This window comes from Rhinatrema bivittatum, chromosome 2, assembly GCF_901001135.1.
Source record: "Rhinatrema bivittatum chromosome 2, aRhiBiv1.1, whole genome shotgun sequence".
Taxonomy (NCBI): Eukaryota; Metazoa; Chordata; class Amphibia; order Gymnophiona; family Rhinatrematidae; genus Rhinatrema; species Rhinatrema bivittatum.
Window position 1 is genome coordinate 31365162 of NC_042616.1, and position 24995 is coordinate 31390156.

General features: G+C 42.2%; 1 long non-coding RNA gene across 1 annotated transcript; it reads right to left on the bottom strand.

Annotated features, from left to right (window-relative positions):
* Positions 1-20484: 20484 nt before the first annotated feature.
* LOC115083771 lies at positions 20485-24995 on the bottom strand. The gene is made up of 2 exons (XR_003854398.1): positions 24848-24995; positions 20485-24817 (listed from the first exon to the last, which is right to left on the bottom strand). It is a non-coding gene; the product is annotated as an uncharacterized LOC115083771 (long non-coding RNA).

The following is a 24995-nucleotide window of genomic DNA, read 5'->3' on the forward strand; positions in this document are numbered from 1 at the left end:
TCTATAATCCTATCTAGGTGAAGTGTGAGGTCCGCCACCTTCGCACCAGGCAGGCAAGTTACCAGGTGATCTTCACGCCCACCAGCCACCCAGCTATCTACATTTCTAATAATTGAATCACCAACTATGATGGCCGGCCTAACCATTCCCTCCTGGGCAGTAGCCCTGGGAGACTTGTCCTCAGTGCGAGAGGACAATACATCACCTGGAGAGCAGGTCCTTGCTAAAAGATCACTTTCTGCTACACTAGGGTGATGTTCTCCTACTGGGAGACCTTTCTGATCCAGTCTGGGGCTGCCAGACTGGATTTTGGACTTGGCTACTATGTCCCTGAAGGTCTCATCAATGTACCTCTATATCTGCCTCAGCTCCTCCAAGTCTGCTACTCTAGCCTCCAAAGATAGGACTCGTTCCCTGAGAACCAGGAGCTCTTTGCACTGAGTGCACACATATAATCTCTCACCGGCGGGTACAAAAATCATACATGTGACACTTAATGCAAAAAACTGGAAAGCCCCCCTCTTGCTGCTGGACTGCTGCCTTCATATTAATTTTATTGAGTTCCTTGTTAAGTTTAGGATACTAAGGGAGTTGAAATTAGAGTACTTTAAATTTACAGGTGTATTTACTAATCAATCTGCTAGTTAAGTTTAGACTACTAAGGGAGTTGGAATTAGAGTTCTTTGTTTTTACAGGTGAATTTACCAATTAATCAGCTAGTGTCCTACAAGGAGATGATTAAACTTTCAATAAGGGCTGGTACGATAGTGTGATTTAGATAAGAGCCTGATTGATTTTTAATGAGAAAGTGTCTCTTGCCTGAAAATCAAGGGTTGAGTGGGTGGGAAAGACAGACACTAGAATTGACTATCTCTGGCTTGCTTATTACCCCAGACACACACAAACTCTAAAGAATATATCCCATTATTTCACCTTTCTCCAAACTTTTATAAGTCCAAAGATTTCCCAAAGCTATGCTTACCAATCCTTTTTAACCACCATTAAATTGATCTTCACTCAAATAATTGGAGCTGGGGCTCTGGAATTCAATTCCTGGATCGCTTGCGGTGACCTCTGGACTCCTCTCCCGGGGGTTGCTGGGAGCAGCAGATGAGCCTTCCAGTCCTCTTTTAACCAGTCACGTATTATATCCCTATAATACATCATGGCCCCGCCTTCTATGTCTTACCAGGTCTTTTGATATAATACTTTAATAAAAAGCTGACCACGCTATGATGGTAACTTTCAAACTGGCGCACAAGGGTCGGCAAACATCCAAGGACACAACAATTTTGTAACTTGCGCACATGAGAACATAAGCCTGGGCGTGTGTACATGTGCACCCAGTTTTAAGTGGGCACATGGCTGGGTGTGCAAATCCCATTTCTACCACATAAGTCAGGGTATTTTATAATGGGCGCACATCGCCGCCATTGCCAGTTTCACCAATTCATTCACCAGTTTGCCCAGTTAAGAGCTAAGTCCTCCAAATCCTTGTGGTTTAATAGCCTGCGCTCCCCCAGTTCCCCCACACCCTTTAAGCCCATCAGAAATGGCTAATCTGCTTAATTTTGGAAGTTACACATCCTCCATAGCAGAAGTAAAGTTAGGCGCCAGTGGACCTGGGTGTGCGCCCAAGTGCATTAGTATTGTACACGCGGAACTCCCCGCCCCTTATTGAATCTCGGTGAGATGTATGTGCAGCCCCAGATATGCACGCATCTCGGCATTTTGAAAATACAGTGGGCGTGTGTCATCTCAACTTGTGTGGGCCCAGATCCAATGTAGCAAGAATGCAACCAGAACAAGTATAGATCGGTGTCAGGAGATGCTTTCATTATAGCATCGGTCTTTACCATTTGTTATAATTAAAGCATCTCCTGGCACCGATCTATTCTTGTTCCGGTTGCATCTCAACTTGTGTGTGCATCCCCTAATTTTAGCATGCTTTGGGCTTTTAAAATTCACCTTACTGTTTTTATTTAGACCATGTGGTGTAACTGGATTCCATTTCTAAATATAGAGAAATTGCAACAGCATGTGGAAAAAACCCAGGGGGTCTTCTGTTGCAGCAGACTTGAATTTGTTTTCTGATTTGGATGTTAGACTGTGAGCTTGCTTGACTGATCCATGTAGAATCTTGCACTGAATGACAATGTATATTTAGCCTTTTTTAAATTTGTGACTCTTTTCCTAAACAAGTTCAGAGTAAATTTGTAAATTACCACGCACTTTTGAAAGATACGTCTGGACCCTGGATTATAGTAAGAAAAAATGTTTTTATCAAATAGAACAAAATGTATTAACCTTTAAACTGAACACAGTCTGTGTGGTTTAAAAAATATATTAGAAGAAAATAGGCCGGAAACAATAATTTGAACTGTGCAGTTCATAGCTGTGTTATGTTATGATTTTATGCAAAAATAAAAACATTTTATGTGACAATTTATATTTTGCAGAAGAAAAAATGACGGAGTTTTTCCTCGATGGAAGATATTCTCCTTCCTCCTCCATCCATATGTGGAAGCTCCAAAAAGAAACAATAACCAAGTTCCATTTTCCTTTTTCAGAAGAAAGAAAAATCTCGGATTTTTTTTTTTTGAAGTGTTTTTAGAGATCTGTAATTAAAATTTTTTTTTTATTATTTTTAAATCATTTTCTGCTTATGGATTATGAGTTAAGTCTTCTATGTCGTTTGTGAGTGCAAGGATGTTTAATTTCTCGAGAAACTGGTCTGACTTTGTGTTTTCCCTGAAAGGAAGCGGAATAAAAGGGGGACCTCGTGCTTTAAAGTGCAGGAAGTGGGGTGTGTGTCTGTGTTAATACTGTGTGCAAACAATAGTAAGGCTTTCACAGCCGACCTCCTGGTAATCCAAACCATGAATCCCGGCTTCTCTTAAGGTAATGATCTCTAGGGGTATTTGCCATGTCTTTGGTGGTTCTATCCTTGTTTGTTAAGAAACCCGACATACCCTAAAGGGATAAGATTATTGTGTCTGGAGATATTTTATTCTCCATAGTAGCAGACTGGAGCTGGCCAGTTGCTGGAAAAGGTGGGGCTACGGAGTTTGAATACTAAGGCACAGTCTGATAGTACAGGGGAGCAGGTTCCCTGGGTTTGGGCATTGTATTTGGTAGATTAAGGCGGGGCCTGGGGTTGGATAGGGAAGTCCATCAGGGTAGGTTTCTGAAAGATTGGGAAGACACTTGGGGGTGATTACAGTGATCCCTAGAGTCTTCCCAGAATTTACAATTTACGGGTTTATCGTTGTGACAACACATCTAGGATCACAGGAGAGGGAAATATTTTTACCTTTCTTAATGGATGAGCATGAATTCCTGTGGAGGATGTGCGTCACCCGACCTTAACAGAAACAGATGTTTCACCTCCCCTTCCCTGCATCCAGAATACCCATGTTCTTGATTATAAGGTATTGTTGAATGCACTAAGCAATGTTTCACTGAATATGTTAAACGTTCTTCCCTGACACGTCTAAGGACTTCTGCCGTGTTCCCATGGAATACCCACTCCTGTTCCCTAAACCCCTAGGTAGGTTACCAAGACACTCCTTTCAATGATTACAGTGTTTTCTCAGAATATATTGGTACGTTTTACCGGAGCCTAAGAGATGCCAATGTCCCATCACCCATGACGCAGATACGTCCTGTACACAGGGAGGATAACTTTCAGAACTGCTCGAGTGCATGCAAAGTTCCTACTGTATTTTATATCCTGTGTGGAAACAATTTGCTCAGGTTATAAAATACGAGCACATACATGTGCGCAACTATTCACATATATAAAGTCTGCGAGCCATGAAAGTTCGGAGCTATGCGAATAAATTCCGATTTATCCAACTCTGCATTGGCACGCAGCCGGATGATGTCTGAAAAGCCCTAGCTACATAGACGGACAAGTAGTACTTTTCCGACTTATGCAGCTAAGTAGGCCTGTGGAGGTTTAGCCAGACAATTCAGAATATAGCCAGATAAGCACCGCCACTTATTTATTTATTTATTTATTTATTTATTAACTTTTATTTACCGACATTCGTGCAGCACATCATGCCGGTTTACAATGAACTCAGGTGGAAAATACAGTGTAACGATAAAACAATATTTATAATAATGATAGTAAATAAATAACTGGCAATAACAATTAACAATGTGGGGATGGGGAAGAGAGGAGAACAAAGGCAGATAGAGAGATGAGAAGTAAAGGAATAAAAACTATAGGAATAGAGGGAAACTATGTACAGATGACGGAGTGCACAGGTCTCATTAACTTGAGTATAGGTATCAGTAACTTAAGTACAGGTTTCATTTACTTAAGGAGGGACTCATGAGGACTTGAAAGCCACCAGAATTACTTGGGCTATGGTGTTCATTCGGAGAAAGGTTATTTGAGGGAGATTGAAAGGTGTACGGGGGGTAGGGGGTAGAAGGGGGAAGGGGGCGGCTGGGAGACAAAGGATTGGAAGGTGACTAGGAGTGAAGAGGGGTAGGGGTGGGTCTGACGGAGGGGGGGAGCAGCCGGAGGATGGTCGAGACAGGGAGGGGCTGGAGGGAAGAATTTATGTTTGGTTTGTGTCAGGGTAGGCCTGTCGGAAGAGCCATGTCTTGACTCCTTTCTTGAAATTGTGGAGTGATGTCTCTTGGCGTAGGAGGGTGGGGAGGGAGTTCCAGAGGGTGGGGCCAGCGATGGAGAACGCTCTCCCTCTGGTATGAGATGAATGTGCTGATTTGAGGGATGGTGTGTGGAGAGTGCCTGTGTGGGCTGTTCTTGTAGGTCGGTCAGAGGAGCGGTAGTGAGGCATCTCATCAAGCCAGGTGTGGTTGTGTTTATGAAGGGAGCTGTGAAGGATGGTTAGGGTTTTGTATTGTGAGCGGAAGGAGATGGGCAGCCAATGTAGGTCCTTTAGGATGGGGGTGATGTGGTCCCTTTTACGAGTACTTGTTATGATTCTGGCCATGGAATTTTGTAGAATCTGCAGGGGTTTGATGGTGGTGGCAGGGAGTCCTATTAGCAGGGAGTTACAATAGTCCAGTTTTGTGAGCATGGTGGTCTGTACGACAGTGCGGAAATCGTGTGTGTGGAGGAGGGGTTTGAGTTTTTTCAGGATGTTTAATTTATAGAAACCTCCCTTTAGGAGAGCTTTGATGTGGGGTTTAAAGTTTAGGTGTTGATCTATGAGGACGCCTAGGTCTCTTACAAACTGGGGCTGGGAGAGGGCTGTGGTTGTGTTCTGAGGATTGTTCTGTCGCATGGGGAGGGTAAAACGTTCAGGCTGATTAGAGATGACGAGTAATTCTGTTTTGGATGTATTTAGAGCTAGATGGAGCTCAGATAACAGCGTGTTTATGGTAGTGAGGCAAGATTCCCAGTGTTGCAAAGGTTTGCTTATGGACCCTTGAAACGGTATGAGAATCTGTACGTCGTCTGCATATAGGAAAAATTTCAGGCCTAGGTTGGAGAGGAGGTGGCATAGCGGTAAGAGATAAATATTGAAGAGGGTGGAGGATAGGGAAGATCCTTGGGGGACACCTTGTGTGATAGGTATGTGTGAAGATTCGTATTTGTCGATTTTTACGAGGTATTCTCTGTTTGTGAGGTAGGAGGAGAGCCATGTGAGGGCGGTGCCGGTGATACCTATTTCTGCTAAGCGGGTCATTAGAATTTGATGGTTGACTGTATCATATGCAGCTGAGATGTCTAGTAGGGCGAGTAAGTACGAGTTTCCATGGTCCATACCTTTAAGTATGGTATCTGTCATGGCCAGTAGTAAGGTTTCAGTGCTTCGGGCTTTACGGAAACCGAACTGTAGAGGGTGGAGGATATTATGATCTTCTAAAAAATCAGTCAGTTGTTTGTTGATTACCCTCTCTAGGACTTTGGATAAAAAAGGGAGATTGGAAATCGGACGGTAATTGGCAGGGTCTGTTGGGTTAAGGGTGGGTTTTTTTAGAAGGGGCTTGACTATGGCCAATTTGAGTGGGTCTGGGAGGCTGCCAGCGGTGATAGAGCAGTTGATTAGGTCTGTAATGGGTTTGGTGATGGCGGGGGTGATAGAGAGGAGGGTTTTTGAGGGAATGGTATCTGAGGAGTGGGTGGCGGGTTTCATCTTTTTTAGAATAGCCTCTATTTCCATGTTAGTGGTAAGGTCGAAAAATTCAAGGGTGATCTTTTTGTCATTGGGGAGTGGGGTGAGGGGGGTGGGGTTGGCAGGGAAGCGAAGTAGAATGTTGTCGATTTTGTGCTTGAAATAGCGAGCTAGTTCTTCGCATCTTTTGTTGGAGTTTGTTTCGTTGAGTGTAGGTGTATTGGAGCTGGTGAGTTCTGAGACATATGTGAATAAGGCGTTCGCATTAAATTGGTAGTCGTGGATTTTTGCGGCGTGGAAATCCCGCTTGGCTTGTGTGATCGCATGACGGTATACGTGTAAGGTATTGTTGTAAGTAGCTTTAAGTGTTGCTGATGGTTGTTTGCGCCAGGCGCGTTCTTTAGCTCTTAGGTTTTGTTTGATTGTTTTTAAATTGTTGGAAAACCATGGTTTTCTTTTTTCAAGTTGTGCTAGTGGTATTTCTTTGTGGATGATGGGGCATAGTTCTTTGGCAATGGTCGTTGTAAGGTTGTTCCAGGAGTGGAGTGCGGTGTCAGGGTTGGTGAGATCGATGTTATTAGCTATTTTGTCGAAAGCTATGGTAAGCTCTTCCGTACTACAGTGTTTACGGAAGGAGATGGTTTTATGGTGTTTTTGTGTGGTGGGTGTGGGGGATTTGGTTGTAAGGCTTGTATTGATGAGGAAGTGATCGGACCACGGCACTGGGGTGACTACCGGGGGGGGTAGCAATAGTTATTTTAGAATTCACAAAGATTAAGTCCAGTGTATGGCCCGCTTTGTGTGTGGGTTCGGTGATGATTTGATTGAAACCTTGAGCTTTGAGGGTGTCTAGTAGAATTTCGCAGGAGGGGGAGGCGGGGTGGGTGTCTACATGGAGATTGAAGTCTCCTAGCACAATGGTGGGGAGGTCTGCATTGATGTTGACTGTGAAATATTCTGTGATGGGAGAGGGGTCTTGTTCGATTAGGCTAGGGGGGGCGTAGACTAGGCAGATTTGCAGGGATTTGGATGTAAATAGCGCAATTTCTAGTTTGGGCGGGGGTTGAGTGTCTTGGAGTTTGAGGCCAAGGCTTTTTTTGGCCACCAGGAGTAAACCCCCTCCTCTTTTTTTAGGTCTTGGGATGGAGAAGAGGTCGTATGTCTTTGTTGGGAGCTGGTTTAGGAAAACCTGGTCAGTGTTTTTTAACCAGGATTCGGTGATGGCACATAGGTCGGGGTTGTCGTCTGTAAGCAAGTCAATTAGTATAGGTCCTTTTTTTTGGATGGATTGGGCATTAAAGAGGGTAATGGCTAAGGTGGTTAAGCCCAGGAATTGTGGGAGGGGTGAGGTCATGATGGGTATAAGGGATTTGCGAGGGTTGGGTGGGTGAGGGCGAATTGGGGGGGGCCTGCGTAGAGAAGGGTAGTGCCGTCTTGGAATGGGGAGGGGGAGTAGGCACATGGTTCTGATAAAAAGGGGGAAACTGTGCAGCGGGGGGAAAGGAAATAAGGGGTAGTAGCGTTAGGTGAAACAATAGAAAGTCAGGTGGGAGAAGGGAGAAAGGGGGGGGCTGTATTGTTATATAAATGGCTGGTAAAACGTTAGGGAAACACTTGGTTTGGAGATAGTTAAAGCTAGTTAACATAGGGCAAAACGGATTGCAATCAAATGTAGGGTACGCTCAGATGCAGGGTACAATTACATACAGGGTACAATCAACAGTAGGGTACAGTAGCGTTAGATGAATCAGTGGAATAACAGTCCTTTTTTTTTTTTTTTTTTTTTTTTTAGATTGTCTTTACCTTTAGGTCCCAAGTGGGGACCTAAAGATAAGTTCAGATAAGTTCAGATAAGTTCAGATTTGTCCGTCTAAGTAGTGACAAAGGTGCTACTAAGCAGGATAAATTGTAATATAGCCAGATAAGTGTGACAAATGATACGCCCACGTATTTGTACTTCGAATTTTAAAGGGATATGCGAATACATTTTACTCATTACTCGGGAACATTTTCGTCCCCAGAAGTCGGCTTTTATACGAGTGAGTCAGGAGATTTTCTAACAGTCCTACCTGATCACCCAGTCCATCTGTAGCGCGTGAAGACTCTCCTGGTGTCTCAGCCCGGAGTCCCTCCATTTCTACCAGACCCACCCAGTCATTTTTTCAGCTGTGAGATGTTTACGATCCCTTACCCCAGATATTGAGCAGGGGTGAATATTATGCAAGTAAAAGACTTTCTCGTGCCTCTTTGGTCCCCACTCCAGAACGCCCCAACCCTCTTATTATTTTCCACTGATCGACGCACGTTTCCTACGGGTTTTTAATTGGTGCATATGCGTTTGGGCTATTCACCTGTAAGATTGCAGTAAAATAAAATTAAATGCTTACAGGTCACACCGTGTTTTGTTACCCTGATATGCACTGGTGATTCTCACATCCCCCCGAAACACCTAATTTGTTTTCTTAATATCACAAGCTGTTCCGAATCTTCCCATGGTTTCGACAGACTCACGTTCTGGTGTGTGTCAGTGCAATTTCATTTTCCTCATAATTGCTCTTCGCTGTGCTGCTGCTCCAGTGCAATGTGTTATCACGCACATCACTTCAAATTGGTGCCATCCCGATGCCAAGTGAGGAAAAGCAGAAAGGACCAGTAAGGGCCACTTTTAGTTATTTTACGCAGAAATAGAATAGATTTTTTTTCCCCAGAATATACGTTTTTGACTTTATTCAAAACCCAATTTAAAAACAATTAACTTTTTTTTTCTCTGTTGGCTCTAGGCTAACCTGCACCCTGCATGAAAACTGAAAATGGTGCATATCCCCCCAGATAAAAACACAAGCAACATTTATTTATTTTCAAAATCTGTTAAAGATAAACATCTGTTCCGGGTTCAGACCGTGCACACTGGCATTCTGCCTGGGAATCTGACCTGGTGGGGCTAATCTCACTGAGGTCTACACTGGGGGCTGCCTGAGGGGCTTATCGCCCGCGTGCACACAGGACTACCTCGGGGGCTTACTCGAAATGAACACACACAATTACTGGGATTATACCTGGGGGCTTGAACTCAGGAGCTTATTCCCTACACAAACTTTGATTCAGAACATCACGGTTCCAGGTATTTATTTGACCAATAGGAGGATAGAACAAATAAAATCAGATCATGCAGGAGAAGTGGTAGATAATGACAATTGCTACATATATGTATATAAAAGCTTACATCTTTCCAAAGTATCAGCCTTTGCTATCACGTCTGGAAGTGTGCTCTCTCTCTCTCTCTCTCGCTGTTATTACTCCTTATACACTAAAATGCTTGGGAAAAGCAGCCATGTTCCCTCCCTCTGAGTTCTTATCAATCTCAGGCGCAGCTGTGTGGCCCTCACTCTCTCTCAAGCTTTAGTAGAAGTTAATTGCTTGCTTTCTCATCCTAGACCTACTGGAATAACTAAAATAAACAGACTCTTGGCCTGTTCGTAAGCATTTCACAGTGCAAAATAGTAAATATGAGTTCACTCAGAGGTTGGCCTGTGGCCTTCAAACTAGTCTGTGTCTGGGTGAGAACTCTGAATCCATATGGCCCAACCTCTAAATACATCCTCAGCCAAAGAAACAAAAAAATGACTCCATCAACATCTCGAATAGAAAATAAAGTTGGCTGAAAGAAATGATGAAAAACTTCAAAAACGGAAGTGCATAGTGCATGTAAAGGAGTCCTATATGAATCTTTTATGAACCTGCTGCTTGCTGCTGCTGCTAAGGTACTGTAAACACCATCAGGTGAATTTTCACAGGCGTTACGCATGTAAATGTAACATACTATTGTAGCAATTTTCAAAGGCCCATTTACCTACGTTAAGTGCACGTAATGCAGATAAAACCTTTTTGAAATCGAATGCCATATTTTGCAGCAGTTTTCAAAAGCCCGCTTAGATGGGTAAAGAGCATATGCAAGTGGAAAACCCAGTTTGAAAACCAGTGGTAAGTCCTTTTGAAAATTACTGCCTATGTTAATTAAGCCAAAATTAAATAAGCAAAGCAGAAGAGGCAAAAAAAACCCCAAACCAATAACATGTCTGTTAGAATCAATACTCCTCAATTTTGATAAAAAACAACACATATCAAAAAAATTAAAGTCAGATATTAAGACAGATTTTAAGATAGCATCAGACAAAGAGTGCTAAAGGTTCAATAATGGGTCTCTTGCCACGCAATGTGCTTACAGACAGTGACAGAAACAGCACCAATCTGCTGGTCCATTATACCCTTAACTGTTTTATAAACGCTCAAAAATTGAATACTTAGCTTAGCAAGTTTTTCTCAAGTCTCTGTAGGGTAGACCAACACCTTTACTCCAACGCTCCAACCTGCACCACTGATGTTGACGCCGTGTACTTTTATTTTGTATATTTTCTTTATTGCAAGCCCTTATCCCAACCCAACATGCCCGTGTTTCGGCAACCACCTTGGCCTGCCTCATAGGCCCTTCATATCTAAAAATAAATATAAAAGTATATAAAATCTCCAAAACCGGCAGTCCTGCGAGTCAAATAAACATAGAACATGCACACATCGTACGGCCTTTTAACCCGGCACTACTGCGGTGTTATGAATCGGAAAGTGGACCCCTGTTCCAAGGTAGAGTCAGCACTACCGAAAAGGAAGTCAACCCTCTTCGGTCTCTACCGTCGGATGGCAAGGCCTGTGGAAGATGGTGAGATGACGACTTCACCCTGGAAGCTCGAGCTCCCCCCAGGAGAAGCCCGTAGGGATCTGGCCGCTGGGACTTAGGAGAATCCCTTGAAGACTCAAGAAAGGTCTGCATGCAGGCGCCTCCTGCGGGTTGTGGGTTCCAGATGGCTGGCGCCTCCAGCAGGTCATAGTAGTCTTGAGGACGGAGTCACAGAGTAGACCAAAGCCGGTCCGAGGATTCGGTACACAAGAGGGGTCGAAGTCCAGTCCAAGATCGAAGCAGAAGAAGGGTCCGAAGCCAGTCCAGGAGCAATCAGGAGAAGGGTCGCAAGCCGTACCAGGATCAAGTCAGGAAAACTCGAACGCCGGTCCAGAGGTCAGAAGCCAAGAGTCAATCCACGGAGCAGAGAAGCAGAGCGGGACGAAGAACCAAGAACAAGAAGCTCAGGAACAACTCAGCCAGGAACCTTGATACCAAGGCAAGGTCTGAGGAGCAGACCAAGCCTTAAATGCAAAAATCCAGGGAGAAGTCTTCAGGAAGGAGCCACAACAACTTCCTGTCGTGGCCCCTTTAAATCTACAGCAGCCGCGCATGCGCGGTTCTAGCAGAGACAGAAGGGGGAGGAGTCAGCCCAGCCGAGCAGAGCTCAATCGGCCGGGCCTGGCAGCGGCTGCAGCCGCGAAAGTAATCACCGAAAGGCCCCCTGCCTCCGCGGGGCCTCCGGAAACCCGACCCCTGGTGAGTAGCTTATTCAGGACCGTCGCGGCTGACGTCCCGGCCCCGGACACGGCTCCCCGCTGCCAGCAGCCATGACACCTGGCCCTATTCACGATCCGCCGCCGCCGGCAGTCCTAACATGCGGCACCACATGCCAAACCGGAATCTCAGGTTTTTTTAAACCCTGAATGTCCGTGTCATGCTCATTTACATATCGTTCACATGTTCATCCTGACCAAGCACAACAAACCATGTTCTGTTCACTGACAGAAACCAATTGATTTCGCCAATGACTCCCAATGGTTCTACATTTCATAAAAAAATAAATCCAGTTCTGTTTTTTTGCAAATCAATGTCCTATCCAGATTGTCTCCCCAAATGTCAGGGGTGGCCTGCTCCAGCACTGCAAATGTAAACTCAGCAAATGAATGCTGCAACGCTAAGCACTCCAGTGTTAATTCATTCATGTTTGCAAGGGTCTTATTGCCTTTCCAATATAAATAAGATGGCAAGTGCACCACATGATGTGCACTACCATTGTATGCATCTGTACTTGACCTTCATGATCACCAGAAACAGAAAATATTTCTGCATCCGCTCCCTTTCTTTCACATGCAGAAGACAAGACACAACATTTCAGGCCAATATTAGAACACAATGCTTGTAAAACGTTCACACTGTGCTCGCTTCAGGAGAAGAGCAATAACACAAAAAGAAAAAAACCCAAATGTTATTGTATTACTGAACTCATTAAACTGTCCTTCTTCGACAGTAATACCCAATGTTTACTTTTTTATCCAGAAAATGATGATCCCGGATATGATAATACAGAGACACATCACAGGGAGTTCAATGAGAATCCGGAAAAGAACAAGATGTTATCAGAAGGAGATGCAGAGGATACTTCTTCCTGTTTTAAGAGGGGAAAATTTGCAAAAATCAATCCATCAAATAAAAGAAGCAAAGAAATTCAATAGGAAACATAAGTGCTGTTTTTTATGCATGCAGGTTTTGAAAATTCACCTTAAATCTGTACCTGAGGCAATAGAGGTTAAAATTACTTTTCCCAAGGTCACAAGGAATGGCTGTGGAATTTGAACCCTGGTTTGCAGCTCACTGCTGTAAGCATTAGGCTACTCCTCCATTCTTACAATGCCACCTCTGGCCTTCCTCCTTTCCTTAATGTATCTGAAAAATGTTTTGTCACCTCACTTTACCTCTTTGGCAATCCTTTCTTCCACTCCAACGTTTGCAATTCTGATTATTTTTTTTTCCTCATCTTTTTCAAGAGAATAACTTTTTCTGTTCTTCTGTGCCAGCTCTAGTCTCACCTTCTCCCATCCTGTCCCCCTAGTTTCAAAAGGAGAGGAAAGGATGGCACAGGCAGACACAGCCACAGCCGGTGATCCCAGGACTCAGGACTTAGTTGAGGGCAGAGTGGGGAGAGGCTTTTTAAAGCACAATCATGGAACTGTGAGTGATTGATACGGAGGATGAGGAGGTAAATGCTGGAAGGGGAGTGAGATGAAGATGAGATGAATGCTTGGTGTTACAAGAGGGGGAGTGGTGTTAGAGGAGATGAATGGTGAGGAAAGGTGCTAAAGGCTTGGGCGGTGGTGTAAGAAGGGGATAATGGAGGAGGGGAGCAGGGGGTGGCACAAAAGGGGTGAGGAGGTTGTTGAATGCTGGGGGAGCACAGGAAGGGCAGGTGAATGCTGTTTCCTCCCCCCCCCCCCCCCCATCACCCCAAATAAGCAATGCAAACTTGGGTTATTTGAGGTGATGAGAAAAAGGAAGGATAATGCAATCCATGAGGGGATATGTGTGAAAAAGTGCAGAGGCTCAGTCCCTGGGGAAGGGGTGCAAAAGAGTTAGTGGTGATGAGATGAAGGGGGAGGGAGAGGGTCTGTGTGAAAGAAAGCCAGAGGTAGTATATGGGAGTGAAAGTCAGCCTCATTCACCCAGTATGCCACAGATTTTAAATGCCAATATTGTAAGAAGACTTCACCTTAGGTCTACTACTCCTCTGCAGTACTAGTTGCTTCAGTGTCTTCCTCATTGTCCCTGCCTGCCTCTTTGTATTACCTTCATCCTGGTCTTGTCCTTGAGTGTCTTCTCTGCTTTGTTTCCATAAGGCCTATCTTGCACAGGTAACGAGAGAGAGAGAGAGAGAGAGAGAGGCCCACCTAGTAACTCGAGGTGGGGATTAGGTATGAGCGTAGGGGGTTGGGGGCCACGTTCACATTCAACATGAGACGTACGAACAGAACAGTGGTCTCTTGTGAAGATTTGATGACCTTCGGAGTGAGGAAACTCACTCCAAGAAGAGATTTGGGCAATGTTCTCTCAACCTAGCTTGTTGTTGCCCAGGTAGAGTGTCCATCAAGCTAGGTTGAGAGAACGTTGCCCAAATCTCTTCTTGGAGTGAGTTTCCTCACTCCGAAGGTCATCAAATCTTCACAAGAGACCACTGTTCTGTTCGTACGTCTCATGTTGAATGTGAACATGGCCCCCAACCCCCTACGCTCATACCTAATCCCCACCTCGAGTTACTAGATGGGCCTACCATGGGGATACAAATACCTGTCTAGGGAGTAGGATCTATAGCAAGGCTCTCTCTCTCTCTCTCACTCTCTGTAACAGTCAAGTCAGTCCAGGAACACCTGAGGACCTGTGGCAGAATAACACTGTGGCAGCCAATCTTCCCCCAGTCAGAGAGGAAGGTACCAGGCACCAATGGACACAACACTTCTTAGACTTCTGGCATCAGCATACAAACATTTCAAAGTTTGTTTACATTTTCATTCTGCTTTTTAATTGATAGGAAGAAGTTAGAATTTTTTAGCTCAGGTGAGTTTTTAGTTACAGGCACTTGGACTACTTTTCTTATTATTGGACCCTCACTGTCGGGATGCCCTAATTCTAATGCATCATTAGTATCCTTTAAAGATACCTCTCTCTGAACCATGCACTGCTGAGCGACTGTCAGCTTTCCCCTTTGTTCTAGTTTAAAAGCTGCTCTATCTCCTTTTTAAAGGTTAGCGCCAGCAGTCTGGTTCCACCCTGGTTAAGGTGGAGCCCATCTCTTCGAAAGAGACTTCCCCCTTCCCCAAAAGGTTCCCCAGTTCCTTACAAACTGAATCCCTCTTCCTTGCACCATCGTCTCATCCACGCATTGAGACTCCGGAGCTCTGCCTGCCTCTGGTGACCTGCGCGTGGAACAGGGAGCATTTCAGAGAATGCTACCCTGGAGGTTCTGGATTTAAGCTTTCTACCTAAGAGCCTAAATTTGGCTTCCAGAACCTCCCTCCCACATTTTCTTTCTTTTTTTTTTTTTTAATTTTATTTATTGCAATTTTTATTATACATTCAAGTAAATCCTTGAAAAAAAGAAAATTACAATGACATTGACAAAAGCAATATAAAGCATTAAACTCCTTCTAATAACTAATACAGGAAAATAAATATTGTAAAGCCCTCTAGTCTGGGAAAACCCTTACACCAAGGAAGACTCTTACTTTTTTAAGGAAACAAACAAAGCTGAAAAGCTAGATAGTGTGGAATGGTTACATAATAGAGAAAGAACATCCCAACCTTAAGATGCTATACAGTGTCAGGTAAAGATACATCAGTCGAAAAGGAAACTCTATCAGAGATAAATTTAGAAAGTTGAGAAGGGTGGAAAAATGTATACGTAAGATCACGATATTTAATGAGGCATTTACATGGAAATTTTAGAAGAAACAATGCCCCCATCTGTAGGACTCTTGGTCTCATTATAAGGAACTGTTTCCTCCTCTTTTGGGTGTCTTTAGCCAAATCTAGAAACACTTGACCTTTCAACTTCTGAAATAATTCCTTACGATTCCTGAAATACATTTTCAATATCTGGTCTCTATGCGAGTCGAGCAAGAAACAATTAAAGTGGCAGGTTGAGCTTCTACTTAATCCGATGTTTCCAAGATCTCAGAGATGTTGAAAGGTGATAATATCTGAATGTCCTGGCCCTCTACAGATAGTTTCTTCAGTGGTGACAAGTAATAAACTTTTGTAATTGGAGGCAGTATTTGTTGAGATAACTTTAAAACCTCCAAAGCATCCCTAGTCCACATATCTTTTGCTGAAACCAAAGTAACTTTGGGGAAATTTATCAACCTTAAATGTCTCCCTCTCATTTGATTATCCAAATTCTCAATCTTTCTCAAAGGATATTGATTATCTTTCATTATAATCTGATGTTGACCATTTAAGTTCCCTAGGTTTAACTTATGTTTATTTGCTGCCTTACTGACTATTAAAAGCACAAACACACTAAATAATATTCCCAAATGGTTTACTTCTTCCCAATTAAAAAAAAAAAAATAATTCCCAAGCAAAACTTACTGATTCCTTTCAGCCACCAGCAAGGTGATCCTCACCTCTCAGTGCTCCCACTGCTGAAGGTAAGCAGATATGTTGTAATTTGATGTGCACTGTAAATAAAGCACTGAATGAAAGCCTTGACTGCTCATTTACAATGCCACACCTCTCATCTAATCTACTCTATGCAGGTACCTGTTCTATAACCAATGCAAATAATAAGGGAGAGAGCAGGCAACCCTGTCTAGTGCTGCGATGTAGGTGAAAAGATTGTGTCTCCGTTCCATTCACCTTAACCATCGCCCTAGCACTGCGATCCATCGATTGTATCCATCCTCTCGTATGGTCACCAATGCCAATCACCTCCAGCACTGCATCCATAAAATTTCATTCTCCTCTCTGAAAGGCTTTTCCCACATCAAGGGAGATCAGGACTGCATCCTTCAGCCCTCCCTGAGCAACCTTAATTATTCCAAGAGTACACAGCAAATTATTTAAAAAATGCCAACTTGGAATAAACCTGCTCTTATCCTGATGCAGCACCTTCAGTAATACACTTTCCAATCTCTTCACCATCACTTTAGCAAAAATCTTCAAATCGGTATTGAAGAATGAGATAGGATGGTAAGAGGAACAGTCATCCCTAGCCTTGCCTTCCTTATGAATAACACTGACAGAGGCATCACACATAGTTTTTGGTAATTGCTTCAGCTCTAGGACTTCTTGAAAAACTCGCACCAACAGTAGGTCTAGTTAAGCAGAAAAAAAACCTTGTGAAAACCAATATCAAACCCATCTGTCTCACATGCTTTACCAGGTTTCTATTCTTTAATAGTCTGAAACACCTCCATCTCCCTAATAGCGAGGCGTTACCTACCCCAAGCTACCTCACTTATCTTAGGAAAGGACCACTTACTCAAGTACTCCTGAACTTATCGGGATCAGCAACTCCTTCAGAAGGAGACAAATGAGCACTTAAATCTCTAAAGGCCTCTGCAATCTCAGCACGGGAGATACCCAACTGATTCTACACTTTAATTGCGCTAACAGCATCCTTAACCCTCTGACCCCACAACTACCTCACCAACAATCCCTCAGATGCATCTCCCTTTTCAAAGAAAACTCTCTTATTTAATATCATAAGATGGTCAATTCTGTCATTCATAAGAGCATTCAACTGACTCTTAGCCCTACACAAAGCTGTAAAACAATGTTCATCTCCTGTCCGCTTATGTTCCTTTTACAGCTGACACCAATTATAAAAGGAAACCCCCAACAACCATAATCTGATTTAACAAACCAATAAATTACAGACAATGCGAGCTTGCGATGTCCTTTTACAGCTGAGCCACCTCTACCTCAAGCTCCCTCATTGTCCTCTCTCGCTCCTTCTTCTTAAAACGCTGCAAGTAAAATCAAGTGACCCCCTTAAGGCGGCTTTACCTGCTTCCCATATTGTTCCCACCTCTGAATCCTCCAAATCATGAAAGGATAAGTATTCCTCCCATTTCTGAACAATAATAATTACAGCCTGAATCTCCTCCTCCAAAAAGCAAAGATTCATTTTTTTTTCCACCTGCCATCCTCACTGCGTGCAAGAGATACTAACAGAGGCCACAGAGCAGCTCCACACCATCCAAAGATCTTATTCACGTAACAACAAATGATCTGTCCATTAGTGTGAATCATGAGGTGGGGGAAAGAAGACTATTCTCTAGCCAAGGGATGGCCGCAATGCCACACATGAATTACTCCCACCTCCTGCATTTTGGTCATCAGAAATGTTTACAGCCCTGTCGCCCAGGCATGCTGCAAGGGAAGTCCTTTTTCTATCCAGGTAGTGGTTTATAATCACATTGGATTTGTTCCCTCCCCTATCAACACACAGTAGCTCAAACATCTGAGGGGGAAAAATGCTTTGACAGAATCTTGTGTGCCATATATGCTAATTAACATGACATGTTCCCCCCCATCCATAACTCCCAGTTTGGTTGCAAGTAGTGACGATACCAAGATGGAAAGTGCATTTCCTGCAAAAGAACAACATCCACACCTACCCACTGCAAAGTCTGTATCACTTAAGCGATGAGAATATTTAATAGAGTTTCTCGTTTTTTTGAGGGCTGGGACGGTGAAACATCTTAAATCCAAGGGATCTAAAGCAGCACGGTTTTCCCAGAGGGAGATCAGGTCAGAGGATAACTAGAGAATTAGATTGGCGACAAGTGCTGGATGTGGTAGACTTGGATTTTAACAAAGCATTTCATCCCATTCTGTTTATGAAGCACCTAAGCTGAATAATAGCGGGTATCTTAATCCACATTGTTAAAGCACTTTTCAATATTCATTTCAATCTCCTATAGTACAATTTACTGACCTGTTCTTTCAGTACTTTATGCCAAATTTTTCCACCTTTTTCTGTGCCTAGATATTGATATACACCTTCCTGCTTCAGTTCCTTTATATTGCAATCTTCGGTTTGGGGGATGCTTTTAGTTGTAGTTAAGTTTCCTTTAAGGAAAGTCATCTTTCAGTCTAGTGTTCATTCTCAGCTGGATCTTGAATTTTGTTTTCTCATCATTATCATCGTTTGTTTGTTTGTTTCATGCCTTTCACGCCAGCGAGATCAAGGTGTATTACAAAATACATAGAGACAGTACATGATAGGAGGCATTAAACAGAGTAAGGAAATATGTATTCAGAGTAACATAATAAGCCTGAGGAGACCACTAAAGATATATCACAGAGAGTAAGGCTCCAGGAGGGACAATAGGATATATGCAGAGATGTAAGAGGTATAAAGTCTTGAGTGGGTTTACTTTATGCATTCTTCAGGGGGATAACTGTAGGGGTTTGGAGAGATTGTTGACAGAATAGATTCTCTCAGCAAAGCATGTGTCTCAATAAGATTTTCCAGATGCAGTACATGCAAATGGTTTTATTCCAGTGGGAATTCTCTGGATTCTGATTGCATTTGAGTGATGCTTTTATTACACTCAATATATGTAAATAGCTTCACTTAGGGCAAATGTCTCCAAATGAGTTCATTTTGTACCTCACTCATAAGGCAGGATATATTAAGTATGATCTCAATCTCTCAAATTCACATCTAATGCTCTTCTTAATACTTCCATTGTGCCAAACAGAACTTTCTTCTGAAGCTCATAAGATATTATACGCACAGACAACACATCTAGATGACCCTGGAAGTTCGTTTTAATAGGCCAGTGGCACCAAATAAAATTGGGACTATTTTTGTGTCTTTCTGGCACATTTTTATGGTCTCTAATTGCATCATTTGATGCTTGAGGATCTTCTCTTTCTCCATATGATAATCAGAATAGTTAATAGGTGACACTTCTATCAGCAATGACAGTCCTGTGATTTTCTCCTTTTATCACCATATCCAGTTTTCTAGTCTCAAGCTGTTTATGTGCTGGGCTTGGTGAACACAACTACATTCTCTACAGGATTCTCAGGGTTCAGTTCCCAGTGCTTTTCTTGTACAGCGATGTTACAATGTTTACACAATTTCCAGTGGATTAGACGAGCCACCTTATTATGTCTTCCTGCATACAGGCCTTTTGACATCAACACAACATCCAGTGACCAAATGTGTAACTGTTTCTAGCTCTGTTTTACAGAATCTGCATGTATCTATAGTTACGTTTTCTAATAATGTTTCTTATCACTCTCCTTTGCTGAGATGTTATTGTTAACACTGATGTTTAAGTTTATATCCTCTGTTAAAAATGTTTAATGTATGAAGTTGTTCATTGTACACCGGAGTGAAGGCTCCTTGCTATACTTCGGTATAAAAAAGAATCTAAATAAATAAATAAATAAATGTATCTGCTTTATCAAATGTTTCTAAGCTGGCTGTAAACCTTTTCTTTATTTATTGTAAAATTTTTATATTCCGCATGATCCAAAGACATTATACTATGTGGTTTACAGAAGTACATACATCATGAGATTATAAACAACAGAAGTACATACATCATCAGATTACAAACAACATCGAAATAACAATAAACGAATCATGTCACATTAAATATAAAACATTAAATAAAAACAAATAAAATAGTTAAAATACATTTCAAACATTTCTCATCAACTCAACAAACCAGCTGATACATCAAATGTTAATAAAGGCGTCGAAAAATAAAGAAGCTTTAAGGTGCTTACCATCTTGTCTGTAATTTCCTATCCTGTGCTGAAGTTATAAACCTTTCATCTTCAGGAGTAAGATCACATCCCCTTAATCATTCATAAGTCTGATCCTGATCCATGTGGGGTCTCTTAAGCAACTCTTTGTATTTCTTACTACAATGTGCCTCACTATAAACTACTTCACTTTAATGTAATGTATTTTACTACAATCTACCTCTCTGTAATGTAATGAATCTCACTCTAATCTACCTCTCTGGAATGTAATGTGCCTCCCTCTAATCTACCTCTCTGGAATGTAATGTGCATGCCTCTAATCTACCTCACTATAATGTAATGTACCTCACTCTAATCTACCTCTCTGTAATGTAATGTGCCTCCCTCTAATCTACCTCACTGTAATGTAATGTGTCTCCCTCTAATCTACCTCTCTGGAATGTAATGTGCATCCCTCTAATCTACCTCACTATAATGTAATGTACCTCACTCTAATCTACCTCTCTGTAATGTAATGTGCCTCCCTCTAATCTACCTCACTGTAATGTAATGTGCATCCCTCTAATCTACCTCACTATAATGTAATGTACCTCACTCTAATCTACCTCTCTGTAATGTAATGTGCCTCCCTCTAATCTACCTCACTGTAATGTAATGTGTCTCCCTCTAATCTACCTCTCTGTAATATAATGTGCCTCCCTCTAATCTACCTCACTATAATGTAATGTGTCTCCCTCTAATCTACCTCTCTGTTATTTAATGTGCCTCCCTCTAATCTACCTCTCTGTTATGTAATGTGCCTCCCTCTAATCTACCTCACTATAATGTAATGAACCTCACTCTAATCTACCTCTCTGGAATGTAATGTGCCTTCCTCTAATCTACCTCTCTGTTATGTAATGTGCCTCCCTCTAATCTACCTCACTATAATGTAATGTACCTCTCTCTAATCTACCTCTCTGTAATGTAATGTGCCTCCCTCTAATCTACCTCTCTGTAATGTAATGTGCCTCACTCTAATCTACCTCTCTGTTATGTAATGTGCCTCCCTCTAATCTACCTCTCTGTAATGTAATGTGTGTCCCTCTAATCTACTTCTCTGTAATGTAATGTGCCTCCATCTAATCTACCTCTCTGTAATGTAATGTACCTCCCTCTAATCTACCTCTCTGTAATGTAATGTATCTCACTCTATTCTACCTCTCTGTAATGTAATGTGCCTCCCTCTAATCTACCTCTCTGTAATTTAATGTATCTCACTCTATTCTACCTTTCTGTAATGTAATGTGCCTCCCTCTAATCTACCACTCTGTAATGTAATGCGCCTCCCTCTAATCTACCTCTCTGTAATGTAATGTGCCTCCCTCTAATCTACCTCTCTGTAATGTAATGTACCTCTCTCTAATCAACCTCTCTGTAATGTAATGTACCTCCCTCTATTATACCTCTCTGTAATGTAATGTGCCCCACTCTAATCTACCTCTCTGTAATGTGCCTCCCTCTAATCTACCTCTCTGTAATGTAATGTGTCTCACTCTAAACTACCACTCTGTAATGAGATGTGCCTCACTCTAATCTACCTCACTGTAAGGTAATGTGCCTCACTCTAATCTACCAATCTGCAATGTAATGTACCTCTCTCTAATCTACCTCTCTGTAATGTAATGTACCTCCCTCTATTATACCTCTCTGTAATGTAATGTGCCCCACTCTAATCTACCTCTCTGTAATGTGCCTCCCACTAATCTACCTCTCTGTAATGTAATGTGTCTCACTCTAAACTACCACGCTGTAATGAGATGTGCCTCACTCTAATCTACCTCTCTGTAATGTAATGTACCTCTCTCTAATCTACTTCCCTGTAATGTAATGTACCTCCCTCTATTATACCTCTCTGTAATGTAATGTGTCTCACTCTAAACTACCACTCTGTAATGAGATGTGCCTCACTCTATTCTACCTCACTGTAAGGTAATGTGCCTCATTCTAATCTACCTCTCTGGAATGTAATGTGCCTCACTCTAATCTACATCACTGGAATGTAATGTCCCTCCCTCTAATCTACCTCTCTGTAATGTAATGTGCCTCCCTCTAATCTACCTCTCTGGAATGTAATGTGCCTCACTATAAACTACCTCTCTGGAATGTAATGTGTGTCCCTCTAATCTACCTCTCTGGAATGTAATGTGCCTCACTCTAATCTACCTCTTTGTAATGTAATGAACCTCACTCTAATCTACCTCTCTGTAATGTAATGCGCCTCACTCTAATCTACATCTTTGTAATGTAATGTTCTTCACTCTAATCTACCTCTCTGGAATAAGAAGTGCCTCCTTCTAATCTACCTTTCTGTAATGTAATGCGCCTCACTCTAATCTACCTCTCTGTAATGTAATGTGCCTCCTCCTAATCTACCTCTCTGTAATGTAATGTGCCCCACTCTAATCTACCTCTCTGTAATGTAATATGCATCCCTCTAATCTACCTCTCTGTAATGTGCCTCCCACTAATCTACCTCTCTGTAATGTAATGTGTCTCACTCTAAACTACCACGCTGTAATGAGATGTGCCTCACTCTAATCTACCTCTCTGTAATGTAATGTACCTCTCTCTAATCTACTTCCCTGTAATGTAATGTACCTCCCTCTATTATACCTCTCTGTAATGTAATGTGTCTCACTCTAAACTACCACTCTGTAATGAGATGTGCCTCACTCTATTCTACCTCACTGTAAGGTAATGTGCCTCATTCTAATCTACCTCTCTGGAATGTAATGTGCCTCACTCTAATCTACATCACTGGAATGTAATGTCCCTCCCTCTAATCTACCTCTCTGTAATGTAATGTGCCTCCCTCTAATCTACCTCTCTGTAATGTAATGTGCCTCACTATAAACTACCTCTCTGGAATGTAATGTGTGTCCCTCTAATCTACCTCTCTGGAATGTAATGTGCCTCACTCTAATCTACCTCTTTGTAATGTAATGAACCTCACTCTAATCTACCTCTCTGTAATGTAATGCGCCTCACTCTAATCTACATCTTTGTAATGTAATGTTCTTCACTCTAATCTACCTCTCTGGAATAAGAAGTGCCTCCTTCTAATCTACCTTTCTGTAATGTAATGCGCCTCACTCTAATCTACCTCTCTGTAATGTAATGTGCCTCCTCCTAATCTACCTCTCTGTAATGTAATGTGCCCCACTCTAATCTACCTCTCTGTAATGTAATATGCATCCCTCTAATCTACCTCTCTGTAATGTAATGTGCCTCACTCTAAACTACCACTCTGGAATGAGATGTGCCTCACTCTAATCTACCTCACTGTAAGGTAATGTGCCTCACTCTAATCTACCAAACTGTAATGTAATGCGCCTCACTCTAATCTATCTCACTATAATGTAATGTGCCTCATTCTAATCTACCTCTCTGGAATGTAATGTGCCTCACTCTAATCTACATCTCTGGAACGTAATGTCCCTCCCTCTAATCTACCAGTCTGTAATGAAATGTGCCTCCCTCTAATCTACCTCTCTGTAATGTAATGTACCTCCCTCTAATCTACCTCTCTGCAATTTAATGTATCTCACTCTATTCTACCTTTCTGTAATGTAATGTGCCTCCCTCTAATCTACCTCTCTGTAGTGTAATGTGCCTCCCTCTAATCTACCTCTCTGTAATGTAATGTACCTCTCTCTAATCAACCTCTCTGTAATGTAATGTACCTCCCTCTATTATACCTCTCTGTAATGTAATGTGCCCCACTCTAATCTACCTCTCTGTAATGTGCCTCCCTCTAATCTACCTCTCTGTAATGTAATGTGACTCACTCTAAACTACCACTCTGTAATGAGATGTGCCTCACTCTAATCTACCTCACTGTAAGGTAATGTGCCTCACTCTAATCTACCAATCTGCAATGTAATGTACCTCTCTCTAATCTACCTCTCTGTAATGTAATGTACCTCCCTCTATTATACCTCTCTGTAATGTAATGTGCCCCACTCTAATCTACCTCTCTGTAATGTGCCTCCCACTAATCTACCTCTCTGTAATGTAATGTGTCTCACTCTAAACTACCACTCTGTAATGAGATGTGCCTCACTCTAATCTACCTCTCTGTAATGTAATGTACCTCTCTCTAATCTACTTCCCTGTAATGTAATGTACCTCCCTCTATTATACCTCTCTGTAATGTAATGTGTCTCACTCTAAACTACCACTCTGTAATGAGATGTGCCTCACTCTATTCTACCTCACTGTAAGGTAATGTGCCTCATTCTAATCTACCTCTCTGGAATGTAATGTGCCTCACGCTAATCTACATCACTGGAATGTAATGTCCCTCCCTCTAATCTACCTCTCTGTAATGTAATGTGCCTCCCTCTAATCTACCTCTCTGGAATGTAATGTGCCTCACTATAAACTACCTCTCTGGAATGTAATGTGTGTCCCTCTAATCTACCTCTCTGGAATGTAATGTGCCTCACTCTAATCTACCTCTTTGTAATGTAATGAACCTCACTCTAATCTACCTCTCTGTAATGTAATGCGCCTCACTCTAATCTACATCTTTGTAATGTAATGTTCTTCACTCTAATCTACCTCTCTGGAATAAGAAGTGCCTCCTTCTAATCTACCTTTCTGTAATCTAATGCGCCTCCCTCTAATCTACCTCTCTGTAATGTAATGTGCCTCCTCCTAATCTACCTCTCTGTAATGTAATGTGCCCCACTCTAATCTACCTCTCTGTAATGTAATATGCATCCCTCTAATCTACCTCTCTGTAATGTGCCTCCCTCTAATCTACCTCTCTGTAATGTAATGTGCCTCACTCTAAACTACCACTCTGGAATGAGATGTGCCTCACTCTAATCTACCTCACTGTAAGGTAATGTGCCTCACTCTAATCTACCAAACTGTAATGTAATGCGCCTCACTCTAATCTATCTCACTAT